The following is an 18,411-nucleotide window of genomic DNA, read 5'->3' as shown; positions in this document are numbered from 1 at the left end:
CAGCAGGCCTCCATTTTAGGAGATCAGCCAAACACTAGGAAAAGAGGAATAAAGGAAAGGAAGAAAGCGGGTTCTTTTTGATCCCATAGCATCAGCAGCAGCAAACCAGCTCTGTAGAGGCAGGAACTAATCTTGGTGCCAGGAGACTGCAGTACAGAAAGACTGTTACAGAGAGCAGAGGTTGGAGACTGGGCTGGAGAAGAACTGTTTCAGAGAGCAGATGTTGGAGTCTGGGGTACAAAACGACTGTTCCAGAGAGCAGAGGATGGAGACTGGGGTATAAAAAGACTGTTGCAGACAGCAGAGGTTGCAGACTGAGTTGCAGAAGGACTGTTACAGAGGGCAGAGTTTGAGGACTGGGGTGCAGAAATACTGTTACAGAGAGCAGAGGTTGGAGACTGCAGTACAGAAGGACTGTTACAGAGAGCAGAGGTTGGAGACTGTAGTGGAAAAGGACTGTTACAGAGAGAATATTTAGGAGACTGGGGTGAGGAAGGACTGTTGCAGAGAGCAGAGGTTGAAAACTGGGGTACAGAAGGACTGTTGTAGAGAGCAGAGGTTGCAGAGTGACGTGCAGAAGGACTGTTAAAGAGAGCAGAGTTTGGAGACTGTGGTGCAGAAAGACTGTTGTAAAGAGAAGATGTTGGAGACTGGGGTGCAGAAGGACTGATTCATAGAGTAGATTTTGGAGACTTGGGTGCAGAAGGACTATTGCAGAGAGTAGAGGTTGGAGATTTTGTTGCAGGAGAACTGTTGCAGAGAGCAGAGGTTGGAAACTGGGGTGGAGAAAGACTGTTGCAGAGAGTAACGTTTGAAAATTGGCGTGCCACAGGACTGTTGCAGAGAGTAGAGGTTGGAGAGTGGGGTTCAGAAGGATCGTTGCAGAGAGTAGAGTATGGAGATTGGGGTATAGAAGTAGTGTTCTAAAGAGCAGAGGTTGAAGACTGCGGTGCAGGAAGTCTGTTTGAGAGAGCAGTTGTTGAAGACTGAGGTGCAGAAAAACTGTTACAGAGAGCAGTTTTTGGAGACTGGCGTGCAGGAGTGATACTGAGAGCAGAGTTTGGAGACTGGGGTGTAGAAGGATCTTACGAAGAGCAGAGTTTGGAGACTGAGGTGCAGAAGGACTGTTACAGAGAGCAGAGTTTGGAGACTGGGGTGCAGAAGGACTGTTAATGAGAGCAGAGTTCAGAGACTTGGATGCAGAAGGCCTGTTACAGAAAGAAGAAGATGGAGACTGTTGTGCAGAAGGCCTGTTACAGAGAGCAGACTTTGGAGACTGGAGTGCAGAAAAACTGTTACAGAAAGCCGAGTTATGAGACTTTTTTTTAAGAATGATTATACATAGAGCAGAAATTGGAGACTGAGGTGCAGAAGGACTGTTACAGAGAGTAGATGTTGAAGACTGAGGTGTAGAAAGACCATTGTAGAGAGTAGAGGTTGGAGACAGAGGTGCAGAAGGACTGTTGAGGAGTGCAAAGGTTGAAGACTTTGCTTTAGAAGGACTGTTGCAGAGAGCAGATTTTGGAGTCTGAGGTGCAGAAGGACTGTAAAGAGATCAGAGGTTGGAGACTCTAGTGCAGAAGGACTGATAGAGAAAGCAGGGTTTGGAGACTGGTGTGCAGAACAGTTACAGAGAGAATAGTTCGGAAACTGAAGTACAGAAGGACTGTTACAGAGAGCAGAGGTTGGAAACTGGTGCGAAGAAAGACTCTTTCAGAGATCAGATGTTGGAGACTGGGGTGCAGAAGCACTGTTGCAGAGAGGAGGTTGGAGACTGGGGTGCAGAAAGACTATTACAGAGAGTAGGGGTTGGAGACTGGGGTGCAGAAGAACTGTTGCGGAGAGCAGACATTGGAGATTAGGGTGGAGAAGGACTGTTGCTGAGAGCAGAATTTGGAGACTCAGGTGCAGAAGGAATGTTACAGAGAGCAGTCGTTAGAGACTTGAGTGCAGAAGTACTGATACAAAAAGCAGAAATTGGAGACTGGGGTGCAGAAAGACTGTTGTAGAGAGCAGATGTTGGAGACTGAGGTGCAGAAGGACTGTTGCATAGAGTAGAGGTTGAAGACTTGAGTGCAGAAGGACTATTACAGAGAGTAGAGGTTGGAGATTGGGTTTCAGGAGAACTGTTGCAGAGAGCAGAGGTTGGAGACTGGGGTGCAGAAAGACTGATACAGAAAGCAGAGGTTGGAGACTGGGGTGTAGAAAAACTGTTGCAAAGAGCAGAGGTTGGAGACTAGGGTGGAGAAGGACAGTTTTCGAGAGCCGATGTAGAAGACTGGGGTGCAGATGGAGTGTTGCAGAGAGCAGAGTTTGGAGACTGCGGTGCAGTAGGACTATTGCAGAGAGCAGAGGTTGCATACTGAGGTTCAGAGGACTATTACAGCAGCAGAGTTTGGAGACTGTGGTGCAGAAGGACTGATACAGAAAGCAGAGGTTGGAAACTGGGGTGAAGATGAACCATTAAAGAAAACAGAGGTTGGAGACTGTGGAACATAAGGACTGTTACAGAGAGCAGAGGTTGGAGACTGGGTTGCAGAAGGATTGTTACAGATAGCAGAGTTTGGAGACTTATTTTCAGAAGGATCATACAGAGAGCAGAGGTTGGAGACTTAGGTGCAGAAAGACTGTTACAGAGAGTAGATGTGGAAGACTGAGGTGTAGAAAGACCATTGCAGAGAGCAGAGGTTGGAGACTGAGGTTTAGAAGGACTGTTGCGGAGTGCAGAGGTTGGAGACTTGGATGTAGAAGGACTGTTGCACAGAGCAGAGGTTGGAGATTGGGGTGCAGAAAGACTGTTGCAGACAGCAGAATTTGGAGTCTGAGGTGCAGAAGGACTGTAAGAGAGCAGAGGTTGAAGACTTGAGTGCAGAAGGACTGATAGAGTAAGCAGGGGATAGAGACTGGTGTGCAGAAGGACAGTTACAGAGAGAAGAGTTTGGAAACTGCAGTACAGAAGGACTTTTAAGGAGAGCAGAGGTTGGAGACTGGGGTTGAGAAGGACTGTTGCAGAGATCAGATGTTGGAGACTTGGGTGCAGAAGGACTGTTGCAGAGAGGAGGTTTGAGACTTGGGTCCAGAAGGACTGTTGCAGAGAGCATAGGTTGGAGACTGGTGTGCAGTAGGAGTATTAAAGGGAGCAGAGGTTGCAGACTGAGGTGCAGAAGGATTGTTACAGCAGCAGAGTTTAGAGACTGTGGTGCAGAAGGACTGATACAGAAAGCAGAGTTTGGAAACTGGGTTGCAGAAGGACCATTAAAGAAAACAGTGGTTGGAGACTGCAGAACAGAAGGACTATTACAGAGAGCAGAGGTTGGAGACAGGGGTGCAAAAAGACTGTTACAGAAAGCAGAGTTTGTAGACTGATTTTCAGAAGGATCATACAGAGAGCAGAGGTTGGAGACTAAGGTGCAGAAATACTGTAGCAGAGAGTAGATGTTGAAGACTAAGGTGTAGAAAGATCATTGCAGAGAGCAGTGGTCGGAAACTGAGGTGCAGAAGGACTGTTGCAGAGTGCAGAGTTTGGAGACTTGGGTGTAGAAGGACTGTTGCAGAGAGCAGAGGTTGGAGATTGGGGTGCAGAATTACTGTTGCAGAGAGCAGAATTTGGAGACTGTGGTGCAGAAGGACTGTACAGAGAGAAGAGGTTGAAGACTTGAGTGCAGAAATACTGATAGAGTAAGCAGGGGTTGGAGACTGGTGTGCAGAAGGACAGTTACAGAGAGAAGTGTTTGGAAACTGCAGTACAGAAGAACTGTTACAGAGAGCAGAGGTTGGAGACTGGGGTGGAGAAGGACTGTTGCAGAGATCAAATGTTGAAGACTGGGTTGCAGAAGGACTGTTACAGAGAGGAGGTTGGAGACTGGGGTGCAGAAAGACTGTTGCAGAGAGTAGGGGTTGGAGATTGGGGTGAAGAAGGACTGTTGCTGAGACCAAAATTTGGAGTCTGAGGTGCAGAAGAACTGTTACAGAGAGCAGTGGTTAGAGACTTGAATGCAGAAGTACTAATACAGAAAGCAGAGTTTGGAGACTGGGGTGGATAAGGACTTATACAGAAAGCAGAGGTTGGAGACTGGGGTGCAGAAGAACTATTGCAGAGAGCAGAGGTTGCAGACTGATGTGCAGAAGGACTGTTACAGCAGCAGAGTTTGGAGACTATGGTGCAGACAGACTGATACAGAAAGCAGAGGTTTGAAACTAGGGTGCAGAAAGACCATTAAAGAAAACATGGGATCCAACATGGCAGCCGGCGAGGAAGAAGCAATTCCAAAGTCTTCACTTTAACGGGATAAGAAAGACCCATCGGAACAGCGGCAGCCTAACTACGGAGGAACTTCTAGCATAATTCCCTTAAGAAGAGAGCTGCCGTGAACTGGTAGGTTTATTGGAAGTGACAGTTTGTCCCAGAGAAGTGAATCTTGGACGGCCATGCGGGCACAGAGGTCTAGTACCGCAGCCATCAGCTGCTCCGGCAAGCGGCTCCCCCGGGAGGCTTAGCTCTCGCTCTGGGAGGAGCCGCCTCACCTGCCTGGTTCCTAACCAAGCGGCCACAGCTACCTGGCTCTACAGGTAGCCCCGCAGCGGGTGGAGAAATCAACTTCTGCAACCAGCAATCGCTTTTGCAAGCGGTGGACACCCGGAGGGACTTAGCCAGCCCCGCCAGAACCGAAATTCGGCCTCCACCATCCGGGCTCCCCTTGGAGGCCTAGTGCTCGCTCTGGGAGCAGCCGCCTCACCCACCCAGTCCCACAGGTACCCGGATAGACAGGTGGCCCCGCGGCGAATGCAGAAATCAAGTTCTGCAACCAGCAGCCGCTTTTGCAAGCGGTGGACACCCGGAGCGACTTGGCCCGCTCCGCCCAAACCGAAATTCGGCCTCCGCCATCCGGGCTCCCCTGGGAGGCCTAGTGCTCGCTCTGGGAGCAGCTGCCTCACCCACTTGGTCCCTAACCAGGCGGCCACAGCTACCCGGCTAGACAGAAGGCCACGCGGTGGGTGCAGAAGTCAAGTCCTTCAACCAGCAACCGCCTTTGCAAGAGGCGGACACCCGGAGCCACATGGCCCGCCCCGCCCAAACCGGCAGTCGGCCTCCGCCATCCGGGCTTCCCTGGGAGGCCTAGTGCTCACTCTGGGAACAGTCGCCTCAGCTGCCTGGTTTCTAACCACATGGTCACAGCTACCCGGCTCTACAGGTGGCCCCCCCGGCGGGCGCAGAGGTCCAATCCTGCAACCACCAGCAGATACTGAAAGCGACGGCGGCCCGGAGCGGAGTGGCAGCCCAAACCGGCAGACGCCTCTGCCATATCGGCTCTCCCGGGAGGCCCTGCTCTTGCTCAGCGAACAGCCAAACCACCCGCCCGGATCTTAACCACACAGACACAGCTACCCCGCTCTTCACGTTGCTCCTGGTGGCCCGACTCAGCTAGAAGGGTCCCCGCATTGCCCAGCACATGGCCATGCCCTCCGGGCTCTGCCAATAGCCCCGCCCACATGGCGAACAACCGGAAAACTTCAAAATCTCTCTGTGGGTGTGACCGCAAAGGCCAAAGACTCTCGACACCCAACTCCCCTTACTGCCAGAGTCAGGCAGACTTGAGACCCACCAACGGAACAGGCCTAGAGGCCTGCCAGCATGTTAGATACGCCACTCCAATTTGAGTAGGGGCAGAGCAGAGCAGCCGCCCGCATCTGGATCAGGCCCAACGACCCAAGGGGGTGATAGTCATATCACCAAAATTGGAGGGGTGGCAGAGCAGAGCCGCCACCCGTAGCCGCAGAGTGGGCAGCCCTGCGAACAACCGGCATAGCAGGCCTAGCGGCCTGGCAGCGCAGTATTAAGATCACCCCAACTAGAGAAGGAGAACAGCCACTACCCGCCCTGCAAGGGAGATTTTTCAACTATACAAGAGCAATGTAAATAATTAAGGGGAAATACTCATAAACACAACAGTTTCACCAAGCAGAAAGAAACGTGAGCAGCATGAAAAGACAAAGAATGAAAGGACCACAAGCAATGCAGGTCAACTCAACTTTAGAAGAGGTAATAGCTGCAACAGATGGAATGTCAGATAAAGAGTTCAGGATATATATGCTTCAGATTATCTGGAGTCTAAAGGAAGACATGAGTCAGCAAAATCAGACAATGAAAGATCACATTGACAAACAAATCCAGGAAGTAAAAGATCAATTTCACAGGGAGATAGAGGTAATAAAAAACAAACAAATTAAAATCCTAGAAATGCAGGAAACAATAAACCAACTTAAAAACTCAACTGAGAATACTACCAGCAGAGTAGATCACTTAGAAGAGAGAACATCAGGCAATGAAGACAAAGTATTTCGACTGGAAAAGAACATAGACAGCTCAACAAGTCTGCTAAGAAACCATGAGCAGAACATCCAAGAATTATGGGACAATATCAAAAGACCAAATTTAAGAGTCATTGGGATACAGGAAGGCACAGAGCTCCATACCAAAGGAATAAACAGTCTATTCAGTAAAATAATATGAGAAAACTTCCCAGACTTGAAGAATGAGACAGAATCCCAAATCCTAGAAGCCTACAGGACGCCGAATGTGCAAAATCATTAGAGATCCACACCTAGACATATTATAATGAAAATGTCCAACATACAGAATAAGGAGAGAATTTTAAAAGCTGCAAGAGAAAGAAAGCAGATTACATTTAGGGGCAAACCAATCAGGATAACAACTAATATCTCAACACAGACTCTGAAAGCTAGAAGATCCTATAATAACATATTTCAAACACTGAAAAACATGGGTTTCAACCAAGAATCGGGTATCCGGCGAAATTAAGCTTCAGGATAGAAGATGAAATTAAAACCTTCCAGGATAAACAAAAGTTAAAAGAATTCGCAGCTAGAAAACCATCTCTTCAAAAAATCTTTTGCAAAACATTACAGGAAGAGGAAATGGACAATAACATTGAAAACCAACAATGAGAGGTAGTACAGTAAAGGGGGGAAAGTAGTCAAAGAGAATAACAAATCAGGTTTAGTAACATCAATTAACAAATATGGCTAAAAGAACAAACCATATTTCAGTAATAACCCTAAATGTTAATGGCTTAAACTAACCAATTAAGAGACACAGGCTAGTAGAATGGATCACAAAACAAGACCCAACAATATGCTGCCTACAGGAGACGCATCTGATAGGAAAAAATATTCATAGACTGAAGGTGAAAGGTTGGGAAAAATCATACCACTCATATGGACTGCGGAAACAAGCAGAAGTGTCCATACTCATATCTAATAAAATAGATTTCAAGCCAAAGTTAATCAAAAGGGATAAAGAAGGACACTTCATACTGCTCAAGGGAACCATACACCAACAAGACATAACAATCATAAATATGTATGCCCCAAATAATGGTGCAGCTGTGTTCATCAAGCAAACTCTTCTCAAGTTCAAAAGTCTAATAGATCACCATACAATAATCATGGGAGACTTCAACACACCTCTCTCACCACTGGACAGATCTTCCAAACAAAAGTTAAATAAGCAAACTATAGAACTCAATAACACAATTAACAACCTAGACTTAATTGACATATATAGACTATACCACCCAACATCAAGTAGTTACACCTTGTTCTCAGCAGCACATGGAACCTTCTCAAAAATAGACCATATATTATGTCACAGGGCAACTCTTAGACAATATAAAGGGGTAGAGATAATACCATGCATCTTATCTGATCATAATAGAATAAAACTGAAAATCAATGATAAAAGAAAGAAGGAAAATCAAGCATAACTTGGAGAATGAACAATAGGATGCTGAATGATCAATGGGTTTTAGAAGACATCAAGGAGGAAATTAAAAACTTCCTAGAGTTAAATGAAAACACAGACACAACATATTGGAATCTATGGGACACTTTGAAAGCAGTTCTAAGAAGAAAATTCATTGCTTGGAGTTCACTCCTCAAAAAGAGAAAAAAAAAAAACAACAAATAAATGATCTCTTACTTCATCACAAAATCCTAGAAAAAGAAGAGCAAAACAACAGCAAAAAAAGTAGAAGGCAAGAAATAATTAAAATCAGAGCTGAAATTAATGAAATTAAAACAAAAGAAACAATTGAGAAAACTAAAAATTGGTTCTTTGAAAAAATAAATAAAATCGACAGACCCTTAGCCATGCTAATGAAGAGAAGAAGAGAGAGAACTCAAATTACTAACATATGGGATTAAAAAGGCAATATCACAACAGACACTTCAGAAATACAGAAGATAATCAGAAATTATTTTGAATCTTTATACTCCAATAAAATAGAACATAGTGAAGGCATAGATAAATTTCTTAAGTCTTATGATCTGCCCAGATTGAGTCAGGAGGATATAGACAACCTAAACAGACCAATAACAATAGAGGAAATAGAAGAAATCATCAAAAGGTTACCAACTAAGAAAAGCCCAGGACCTGATGGGTATACAGCAGAGTTTTACAAAACCTTTAAAGAGGAACTAACACCAATACTTTTCAAGCTATTTCAGGAAATAGAAAAAGAGGGAGAACTTCCAAATTTATTCTACGAGGCCAACATCACCCTGATTCCGAAACCAGACAAAGACACTTCAAAGAAAAAAAACTACAGACCAATATCTCTAATGAACCTTGACGCAAAAATCCTCAATAAAATTCTGGCGAATCGGATTCAAATACATATCAAAAAAAATTATACACCATGATCAAGTAGGATTCATCCCTGGGATGCAAGGCTGGTTCAATATATGGAAATCAATAAATGTTATTCACCACATCAATAGACTTAAAAATAAGAACCATATGATCATCTCGATAGATGCAGAAAAAGCATTCGACAAAGTTCAGCATCCCTTTATGTTCAAAACTCTAGAAAAATTAGGGATAACCGGAACATATCTCAACATTGTAAACGCAATCTATGATAAGCCACAGGCCAGCATCATTCTGAATGGAGAAAAATTGAAGGCATTCCCTCTAAGATCTGGTACAAGACAGGGATGCCCTCTCTCACCACTTCTGTTCAACATAGTCCTTGAAACACTGGCCAGAGCATTTAGACAGACAAAAGAAATTAAAGTCATAAAAATAGGAAAAGAAGAACTTAAATTATCACTATTTGCAGATGATATGATCCTATACCTAGCAGACCCAAAAGGGTCTACAAAGAAGCTATTAGAGCTAATAAATGAATTCAGCAAAGTGGCAGGATATAAGATCAACATGCATAAATCAAAGGCATTCCTGTATATCAGCGACAAATCCTCTGAAACGGAAATGAGGACAACTACTCCATTTACAATATCCCCCCAAAAAATAAAATACTTGGGAATCAACCTAACAAAAGAGGTGAATGATTTATATAATGAAAATTACAGAACCCTAAAGAAAGACATAGAAAAAGACATTAGAAGATTGAGAAATATACCCCGCTCATGTATAGGCAGAACTAACATCATCAAAATGGCAATATTACCAAAAGTTCTCTATAAGTTCAATGCAATACCAATCAAACTCCCAACAGCATTTCTTGTAGAAATAGATAAAAGAATCATGAAATTTATATAAAATAATAAAAGACCCAGAATAGCAAAAACAATGCTAAACAGGAAGTGTGAATCAGGCGGTATAGCGATACCAGACTTCAAACTATACTACAGAGCAATAGTAACAAAAACAGCATGGTACTGGTACCAAAACAGGCGGGTGGACCAATGGTACAGAATAGAGGACAAAGTAACCAATCCACAAAACTACAACTACCTTATATTTGATAAAGGGGCTAAAAGCATGAAATGGAGGAAGGATAGCATCTTCAACAAATGGTGCTGGGAAAACTGGAAATCCATTTGCATCAAAATGAATCTCAATCCCTATCTCTCGCCATGCACAAAAGTTAACTCAAAATGGATCAAGAAGCTTGATATTCAATCAGAGACACGGCATCTGATAGAAGAAAAAGCTGGCTATGATCTACATACTGTGGGATCGGGCCCCAAATTCCTCAATAGGACACCCATAGCGCAAGAGTTAACAACTAGAATCAACAAATGGGACTTACTCAAACTAAAAAGTTTTTTTCTCAGCAAAAGAAACAATAAGAGAGATAAATAGGGAGCCTACATCCTGGGAACAAATGTTTAATCCACACACTTCCGATAGAGCCCTAATAACCAGAACACAAAAAGAACTCAAAAAATTATACAATAAGATACCAAATAACCCAATCAATAAATGGGCCAAGGACCTGAATAGACACTTCTCAGAGGAGGACATACAATCAATCAATAAGTACATGAAGAAATGCTCACCATCGCTAGCAGTCAGAGAAATGCAAATGAAAACTACCCGAAGATACCATCTCACTCCAGTAAGATTGGCACCCATTATGAAGTCAAACAACAATAAGTGCTGGAGAGGATGCGGGGAAAAGGGCACTCTTGTTCATTGCTGGTGGGACTGCAAATTGGTGCAGCCAATTTGGAAAGCAGTATGGAGATTTCTTGGAAAGCTGGGAATGGAACCACAATTTGACCCAGCTATTCCCCTTCTCGGTCTATTTCCTAAAGACTTAAAAAGAGCATGCTACAGGGACACTGCTGCATCGATGTTCATAGCAGCACAATTCACGATAGCAAGATTGTGGAACCAACCTAGATGCCCTTCAATAGATGAATGGATAAAAAATGTGGCATTTACGCAGCACTAAAAAATGACTAAATCATGGAATTTGCAGGGAAATGGATGGCATTAGAGCAGATTATGCTTAGTGAAGCTAGCCAATCCCTAAAACAAATACCAAATGTCTTCTTTGATATAATGAGAGCAACTAAGAATAGAGTAGGGAGGAAGAGCAGGAAGAAAAGATTGACATTAAACAGAGGCACGAGATGGGAGGGAAAGAGAGAGAAAAGGGGAATTGCATGGAAATGGAAAGAGACCCTCATTGTTATAAAAACTACATAAAAGAGGTTGTGAGGGGAATTGGAAGAAAAAATAAGGAGAGAAATGAATTACAGTAGATGGGATAGAAAGAGAAGATGGGGGGAGGGGGATAGTAGAGGATAGGAAATGTAGCAGAATACATCAGTAACTAGTATGGCATTATGTAAAAATGTGAATGTGTAACCTATGTGATTCTGCAATCTGTATTTGGGGTAAAAATGGGAGTTCATAACTCACTTGAAACTATTGTTCGAAGTATGATATGTCAAGAGGTTTGTAAGGTTTTGAGCAACCAATAAAAAAAATGTGGCATTTATACACAATGGAGTATTACTCTGCATTAAGAAACGACAAAATCATAGAATTTGGAGGGAAATTGATGGCATTAGAGCAGATTATGCGAAGTGAAGCTAGTCAATCGTTAAAAAACAAATACCAAATGACCACTTTGATATAAGGGGAGTAAACAAGGACAGGGTAGAGACGAAGAGCTTGAGAAGAAAAATTACATTAAACAGGAATGAGAGGTGGGAGGGAAAGGGAGTGAGAAGGGAAATCGCATGGAAATGGAAGGTGATTTTCAGGGTTATACAAAATGATATATAAGAGAAAAGGAGGGGTAAGACAAGATAATACAAATGGAAGAAATGATTTACAGTAGAAGGGTTAGAGAGAGAAAAGGGGAGGGGAGGGGAGGGGATGGGGGATAGTAGAGAATAGGACTGACAGCAGAATAAATCAGACACTAAAAAAGCAATATGTCAATCAATGGAAGGGTAACTGATGTGATACAGCAATCTGTATACGAGGTAAAGTTGGGAGTTCATAACCCGCTTGAATCAAACTGTGAAATATGATGTATTAAGAACTGTGTACTGTTTTGAAAGACCAACAATATGAAAAAATTTAAAAAAAAATAAAACAGATGTTGAAACCTTCGAAAGAGAAGGACTGTTACAGAGAGCAGAGGTTAGAGACTTGGGTGCAGAAGAAGTGTTGCAGAAAACAGAGGTTGGAGACTGTGGTGCAGAAGGACCATTGCAGATTGAAGACTTGGAGACTGAGGTGCAGAAGGATTGATACAGAGAGCAGAGGTTGAATACTGGGATGTAGAAGGACTGTTGCAGAGACAAGAGGTTGGAGATTGGGGTGCACAAGGACTGCTGCAGAGAGCAGAATTTGGAAACTGAGGTGCAGAAAGACTGTTACAGAGAGCACAGGTTGGAGACTTGATTGCAGAAGGACTGATACAGAAAGCAAAGGTTTGAGACTGAGGTGCAGAAGGACCATTACAGAGAGAAGTGTTTGGAAACTGCAAAACAGAAGGACTGTTACAGAGATCAGAGGTTGGAGACTGGCGTGGAGAAGGACAGTAGCAGAGATCAGATGTTGGAGACTGGGGTGCAGAAGGACTGTTGCAGAGAGGAGGTTGGAGACTGGGGTGCAGAAAAACTGTTGCAGAGAGTAGGGGTTGGAGACTGGGGTGCAGAAGAACTGTTGCGGAGAGGAGACTTTGGAGATTGGAGTGAAAAAGGATTGTTGCTGAGACCAAAATTTGGAGTTTGAGGTGCAGAAGGACTATTACAGAGAGCAGTGGTTAGAGACTTGAGTGCAGAAGTACTAAAACAGAAAGCAGAGATTGGAGACTTGGGTGCAGAAGGACTATTGCAGAGAGAAAATGTTGGAGACTGGGGTGGAGAAAGACTGTTGCAGAGAGTAGCATTTGGAGATTGGGTTGCCACAGGTCTGTTGCAGAGAGCAGAGGTTGGAGACTGAAGTGGAGAAGGACTGTTACAGAGAGCAGAGGTTGGAGACTGTGGTTCAGAAGGACTGATACAGAAAGCAGAGGTTTGAAATTAGGGTGCAGAAGAACCATTAAAGAAAACAGAGGTTGGAGACTTCGGAACAGAAGGACTGTTACAGAGAGCAGAGGTTGAGACTTGGGTGCAGAAGAAGTGTTGTAGAAAACAGAGGTTGGAGACTGGGGTGCAGAAGGACCGTTGCAGAGAGAAGACTTGGAGACTGAGGTTCAGAAGGATGGATACAGAGAGCAGAGGTTGGAGACTGGGGTGCAGTAGGACTGTTACAGAGAGCAGAGGTTGGAGATTGGGGTGCAGCATAACTCTTGAAGAGAGCAGAGGTTGGAGTCTGACGTGCAGAATGACTGATACAGAAAGCAGAGTTTGGAGACTGGGGTGCAGAAGAACCATTACAGAGACCAGAGGTTTGAAACTACAGTACAGAAGGACTGTTACAGAGAGCAGAGTTTGGAGACTGGGGTGTAGAAGTACTGTTACGGAGAGAAAAGTTTGGAGAATGGGGTGGAGAATAAGTGTTGTAGAGAACAGAGTTTGGAGACTCGGTTGAAGAAAGACAATTGTAGAAAGCTAGAAGTTGGAGATTGGGGCACAGATAGACTGTTTCGGAGAGCAGAGGTTGGAGTCTGAGGTGCAGAAAAACTGATACAGAATGCAGAGTTTGTAGACTGGGGAGCAGAAGGATCCTTACAGAGAGCAGAGTTTGGAGACTGCAGTACAGAAGGACTGTTACAGAGAGCAGAGGTTGGAGACTGGGGTGGAAAAGGATTGTGGCAGAAAGCAGATTTTGGAGACTGGTGTGCAGAAGGACTGTTGCAGAGAGCAAGGTTGAAGACTGGGGTGCAGAAGGACTGTTGCAGAGAGCAGAGGTTGCAGAGTGAGGGGCATAAGAACTATTACAGAGAGCAGAGTTTGGAAAATGTGTTGCAGAAGGACTGATTCAGAAAGCAGACGTTGGAAACTGGGGTTAAGAAGGACCCTTACAGAGAATAGAGGTTGAATACCCTTGTACATAAGAACTGTTGTAGAGAACAGAGGTTGGAGACTGGGGTGCAGAGGGACCATTGCCGAGAGCAGAGTTTGGAGACTGGGTGCAGAGGGAATGTTACAGAGAGAAGAGTTTGGAAACTGAGGTTCAGGAGGATCTTACAGAGAGAAGAGTTTGGAAACTGGGGTGCAGAGAGACCGTTGAAGACATCAGAGTTTGGAGACTTAGGTGCAGAAAGACTGTTGAAGTTAGCAGATATTGGAGACTTTGGTGTAGAAGGACTGTTGGAGAGAGCAGAGGTTGGAGATTGGGGTGCAGAGGGACTGTTGCAGAGCAGTGGTTGGAGACTTGATTGCAGAAAGACTGATACAGAAAGCAGAGGTTTGAGACTGGGTTGCAGAAGGACCGTTACAGAGAGAAGTGTTTGGAAACTGCAGTATAGAAAAACTGTTTCAGAGAGCAGAGGTTGGAGACTGGGGTGAAGAAGAACTGTTGCAGAGATCAGATGTTGGAGACTGGTGTGCAGAAGAACTGTTGCAGAGAGTAGAGTTTGGAGATTGGGGTGTAGAAGAACTGTTACAGAGAGGAGAGGTTGGAGACTGGGGTGCAGTAGGACCGATGCTGAGAGGAGGGGTGGGATACTGAGGTGCAGAAGGATTGTTACAGAGAGCAGAGGAAGGTTACTGTGGTACAGAAGGACTGATCCAAAAAGCAGAGTTTGAAGACTGGGGTGCGGAAGGCCTGTTACAGAGAGCAGAATTTGGAGCATGAGGTGATGAAGGATCGTTACAGAGAGCATATGTTGCAGACTGAGGTGCAGAAGGACTTTTACTAAGAGGAGAGGTTGGAGACTGGGGTGCAGAAGGATTCTTACATAGAGCAGACGATGGAGACTGGGGAGCAGAAGGAGTGTTACAGAGAGCAGAGTTTGGAGATAGGGGTGCAGAAGAACTGTTACAGAGAAAAGCTGTTGGAGACGGGGTGAAGAAGACCTGTCACAGAGAGCAAAAGTTGAAGACTGAGGTGCAGAAAGACTGTTTCAGATACCTGAGGTTGGAGACTGGGTTGCAGAAGGACTGTTTCAGAGACCAGTGTTTGGAGACTGCAGTACAGAAGGACTGTTACAGAGAGTAAGCTTAGAGTCTGGGGTGCAGAAGGAATGTCACAGAGAACAAAGTTTGAAAACTGGGGTGCAGAAGGATCTTATAGAGACCAGAAGTTGGAGACTGAGGTGCAGAAGGACTGTTGCAGAGAGCAGACGTTGGAGACTGGGGTGCAGAAAGATCGTTGCATAGAGTAGAGGTTTGAGAGTTGCGTGTAGAAGGACTGTTTCAGAGAGCAGATCTTTGAGACTTGCGAGTAGAAGGACTGTTGCAGAGAGCAGAGGTTGGAGACTGGGGTGCAAAAGGACCGTTACAGAGAGCAGAGTTTGGAGAGTGAAGTAAAGAAGGACTGTTACCGAGAGCAGAGTTTGGAGAAAGAGGTGCAGAAGGACTATTGCAGAGAAAAGGGTTTGGAGACTGGGGTGCAGAAGAAATGATGCAGAGAGCAGAGGATGGAGACTAAGGTGCAGAAGGACTTTTACAGAGAGCAGAGTTTGGAGACTGGGGTGCCCAAGGACTGTTACAGAAAGCAGAGTTTGGAGACTTCTTTTCAGAAGGATCATACAGAGAGCAGAGTTTGGTGAGTGGGGTGCAGAAGGATCGAGGAAGTGAGCACAGTTGGAGACTCAGTTGTAGAAGAATCATTGCAGAGAGAAAAGTGGAGAAGGATCATAACAGAGAGAAGAGGTTGGATACTGGGGTGCAGAAGAACAGTTACAGAGAGCACAGTTTGGAAACTAGGGTGCAGATAGAATTTTGCAGAAAGCAGAGTTTGGATTTTGGGGTGCAGAAGGACTGTTGCAGAGAGCAGAGTTTTGAGACTGAGATGCAGAAGGACTGTTACACATAGCAGACTTTTGAGACTGGGGTGAAAAATCATGATACAGAAAGCAGAGGTGGGAGACTGGTGTGTATAAGAAATGTTGCAGAAAGCAGATGTTGGAGACTTGGTTGCAGAAGGACTGATACACAGAGCAGAGTTCGAAGACTGGTGTGCAGAAGGATCCTTACAGAGAGCAGATTTTGGAGACTTGAGTGCAGAAGGACGGATGCCGAGAGCAGATGTTGGAGACTGGGATGCAGAAGGACTGTTGCATAGAGCAGAGTTTTGACACTGGGTAGCAGAAGGACTTTTACACAGAGCAGAAGTTAAAGACTGGGGTGTAGAAGAAGTGTTTCAGAGAGCAGAGTTTGGAGACTGGTTTAGGGAAGAACAGTTACAGAGAGAAGATGTTTGAGACTGATATGCAGAAGGACTGTTACAAAGAGTAGAGTTTGGAGATTGGGGTGCAGAAGGACTTCTTCAGAAAGTAGATGTTGGAGAGTGGGGTGCAGAAGAGCTGTTGCAGAGAGCCGAAGTTGGAGACTGGGGTGCAGAAGGATTGTTGCAGGGAGTAGAAGTTGGATATGACATGCTGAAGGACTCTTGCAGACAACAGAGTTTGGAGAATGGGGTGCAGAAGGACGGTTGCAGAGAGCACATGTTGGAGACTGAGGTTCAGAAGGATTGTTACAGAGAGCAGAGGTTGGAGACTGAGGTGAAGAAGGACTATGACAAAGATAAGATTTTGGAGACTGGGGTGCAGAAGGATCTATAAGAGAGCAGAGGTTGGAGACTCGGGTGCAGACGAACTGTTGCACAGAGTAGAAGTTGGAGACTGGGGTAGAGAAGGACTCTTACAGAGAGAAGATATTTGAGACTGAGATGCAGTAAGACTGTTACAAAGAGCAGAGGTTGGAGACTGGGGTGCAGAAGGACTGATAAAGAAAGCAGAGTTTGGATACTTGTGTCCAGAATAAACATTAACGAGAGCAGAGGTTGGAGACTGCAGTATAGAAGGACTGTTACAGAGAGCAGAGGTTGGAGACTAGGGTACAGTAGGCCTGTTGCAGAGAGCACAGGTTGGAGAATGGGATGCAGAAGGACTTTTGCAGAGAGCAGAGTTTGGAGACTGAGGTGCAAAAGGACTGTAATAGAGAGCAGAGTTTGGAGACTGTGGTGCTGAAGGACTGATACAGAAAGCAGAGGTTGGAGACTGGGGTGCAGAAGGACCGTTGCAGAGAGAAGAGGTTAGAGATTTGTGTGGGGAAGAAATGTTACAGAGAGCAGAGTTTGGAAACTGGACTGCAGAAGGATCTTACAGAGAGCAGAAGTTAGATACTGTGGTACAGAAGAACTGTTACAGAGATCAGAGTTTGGAGACTGGGGTGCAGAAGAACTGTTCCAGAGAGCCGAAGTTGAAGACTGAGTTGCAGAAGGATTGTTGCAGGGAGTAAAGGTTTCATATGACGTGCTGAAGGACTCTTGCAGACAACAGAGGTTGGAGAATGGGGTGCAGAAGGACCGTTGCAGAGAGCAGATGTTGGAGACTGAGGTGCAGAAGGATTGTTACGGAGAGCAGAGGTTGTAGACTGAGATGAAAAAGGACTGTGACAAACATCAGAATTTGGAGACTGGGGTGCAGAAGGATCTTTCAGACAGCAGAGGTTGGAGACTGGGGTGCAGAAGAACTGTTGCAGAAAGCAGAAGTTGGAGACTGGGGTGCAGAAGGATTGTTGCAGGGAGCAGAATTTGGAGACTGAGGTGCTGCAGGACTCTTGGAGATAATAGACGTTGGAGAATGCGGTGCAGAAAAACCGTTGCAGAGAGCAGATGTGTGAGACTGAGGTGCCAGAAGGATTGTTACAGAGAGCAGAGGTTGGAGACTTGGGTGAAGAAGGACTGTTACAGAGGTCAGAGTTTAAAGACTGCGTTGCAGAAGGATCTTTCAGAGAGCAGAGTTTGGAGACTGAGGTGCAGACGAACTGTTGCACAGACCAGAGGTAGGATACTGGGGTGCAGAAGGACTGTTCCAGAGAGAAGAGTTTGGTGACTGGGTTGCAGAAGGATCTTAAATAGAGCAGAAATTGGAGACGGAGGTGCAGAAGAAATGATATGCAGAGCAGAATTTGGAGACTGGGGTGAAGAAGGACCGTTGCCGAGAACAGAGTTTGGAGACTGGCGTGCAGAAGGTCCGTTGCAAAGAGCAGAGGTTGGAGACTGAATAGAGAAGGAATGCTAAAGAGAACAGAGTTTGGAAACTTGGGTGCAGAAGGATCTTACAGAGAGCAGAGTTTGAAGAATGGGGTGCAGAAGGACTGTTACAGAGAGCAGAGGTTGGAGACTGAGTCACAAAAAAAACTGTTACAGAAAGCAGAGTTTGGAGACTGTGGCGAACAAGGATCGTTGCAGAGAGCAAAGTTTTCAGACTGAGGTGCAGAAGCACTGTTACAGAGAACAGATGTTGGAGACTGGGGTGCAGAAGGACTTTTGCAGAGAGCAGAGTTTGGATACTGGGTTCCAAAAAAATCGTTGCAGAGAGCAGAGGTTAGAGACTGGGGTGCAGTAGGACCATTGCAGATGTCAGAGTTTGGGAACTGAGATGCAGAAGTATTGTTACAGAGAACAGAAGTTGGATCCTGGGGTGCAGAAAGACTGTTACAGAGAACAGAGTTTGGAGACTGCGGTGAAGAAGGCCTGTTACAGAGAGCAGAGTATTTTGA

This window comes from Ictidomys tridecemlineatus, unplaced genomic scaffold, assembly GCF_052094955.1.
Source record: "Ictidomys tridecemlineatus isolate mIctTri1 unplaced genomic scaffold, mIctTri1.hap1 Scaffold_345, whole genome shotgun sequence".
Lineage (NCBI taxonomy): Eukaryota > Metazoa > Chordata > Mammalia > Rodentia > Sciuridae > Ictidomys > Ictidomys tridecemlineatus.
Note: the sequence above shows the minus strand (reverse complement) of the source record.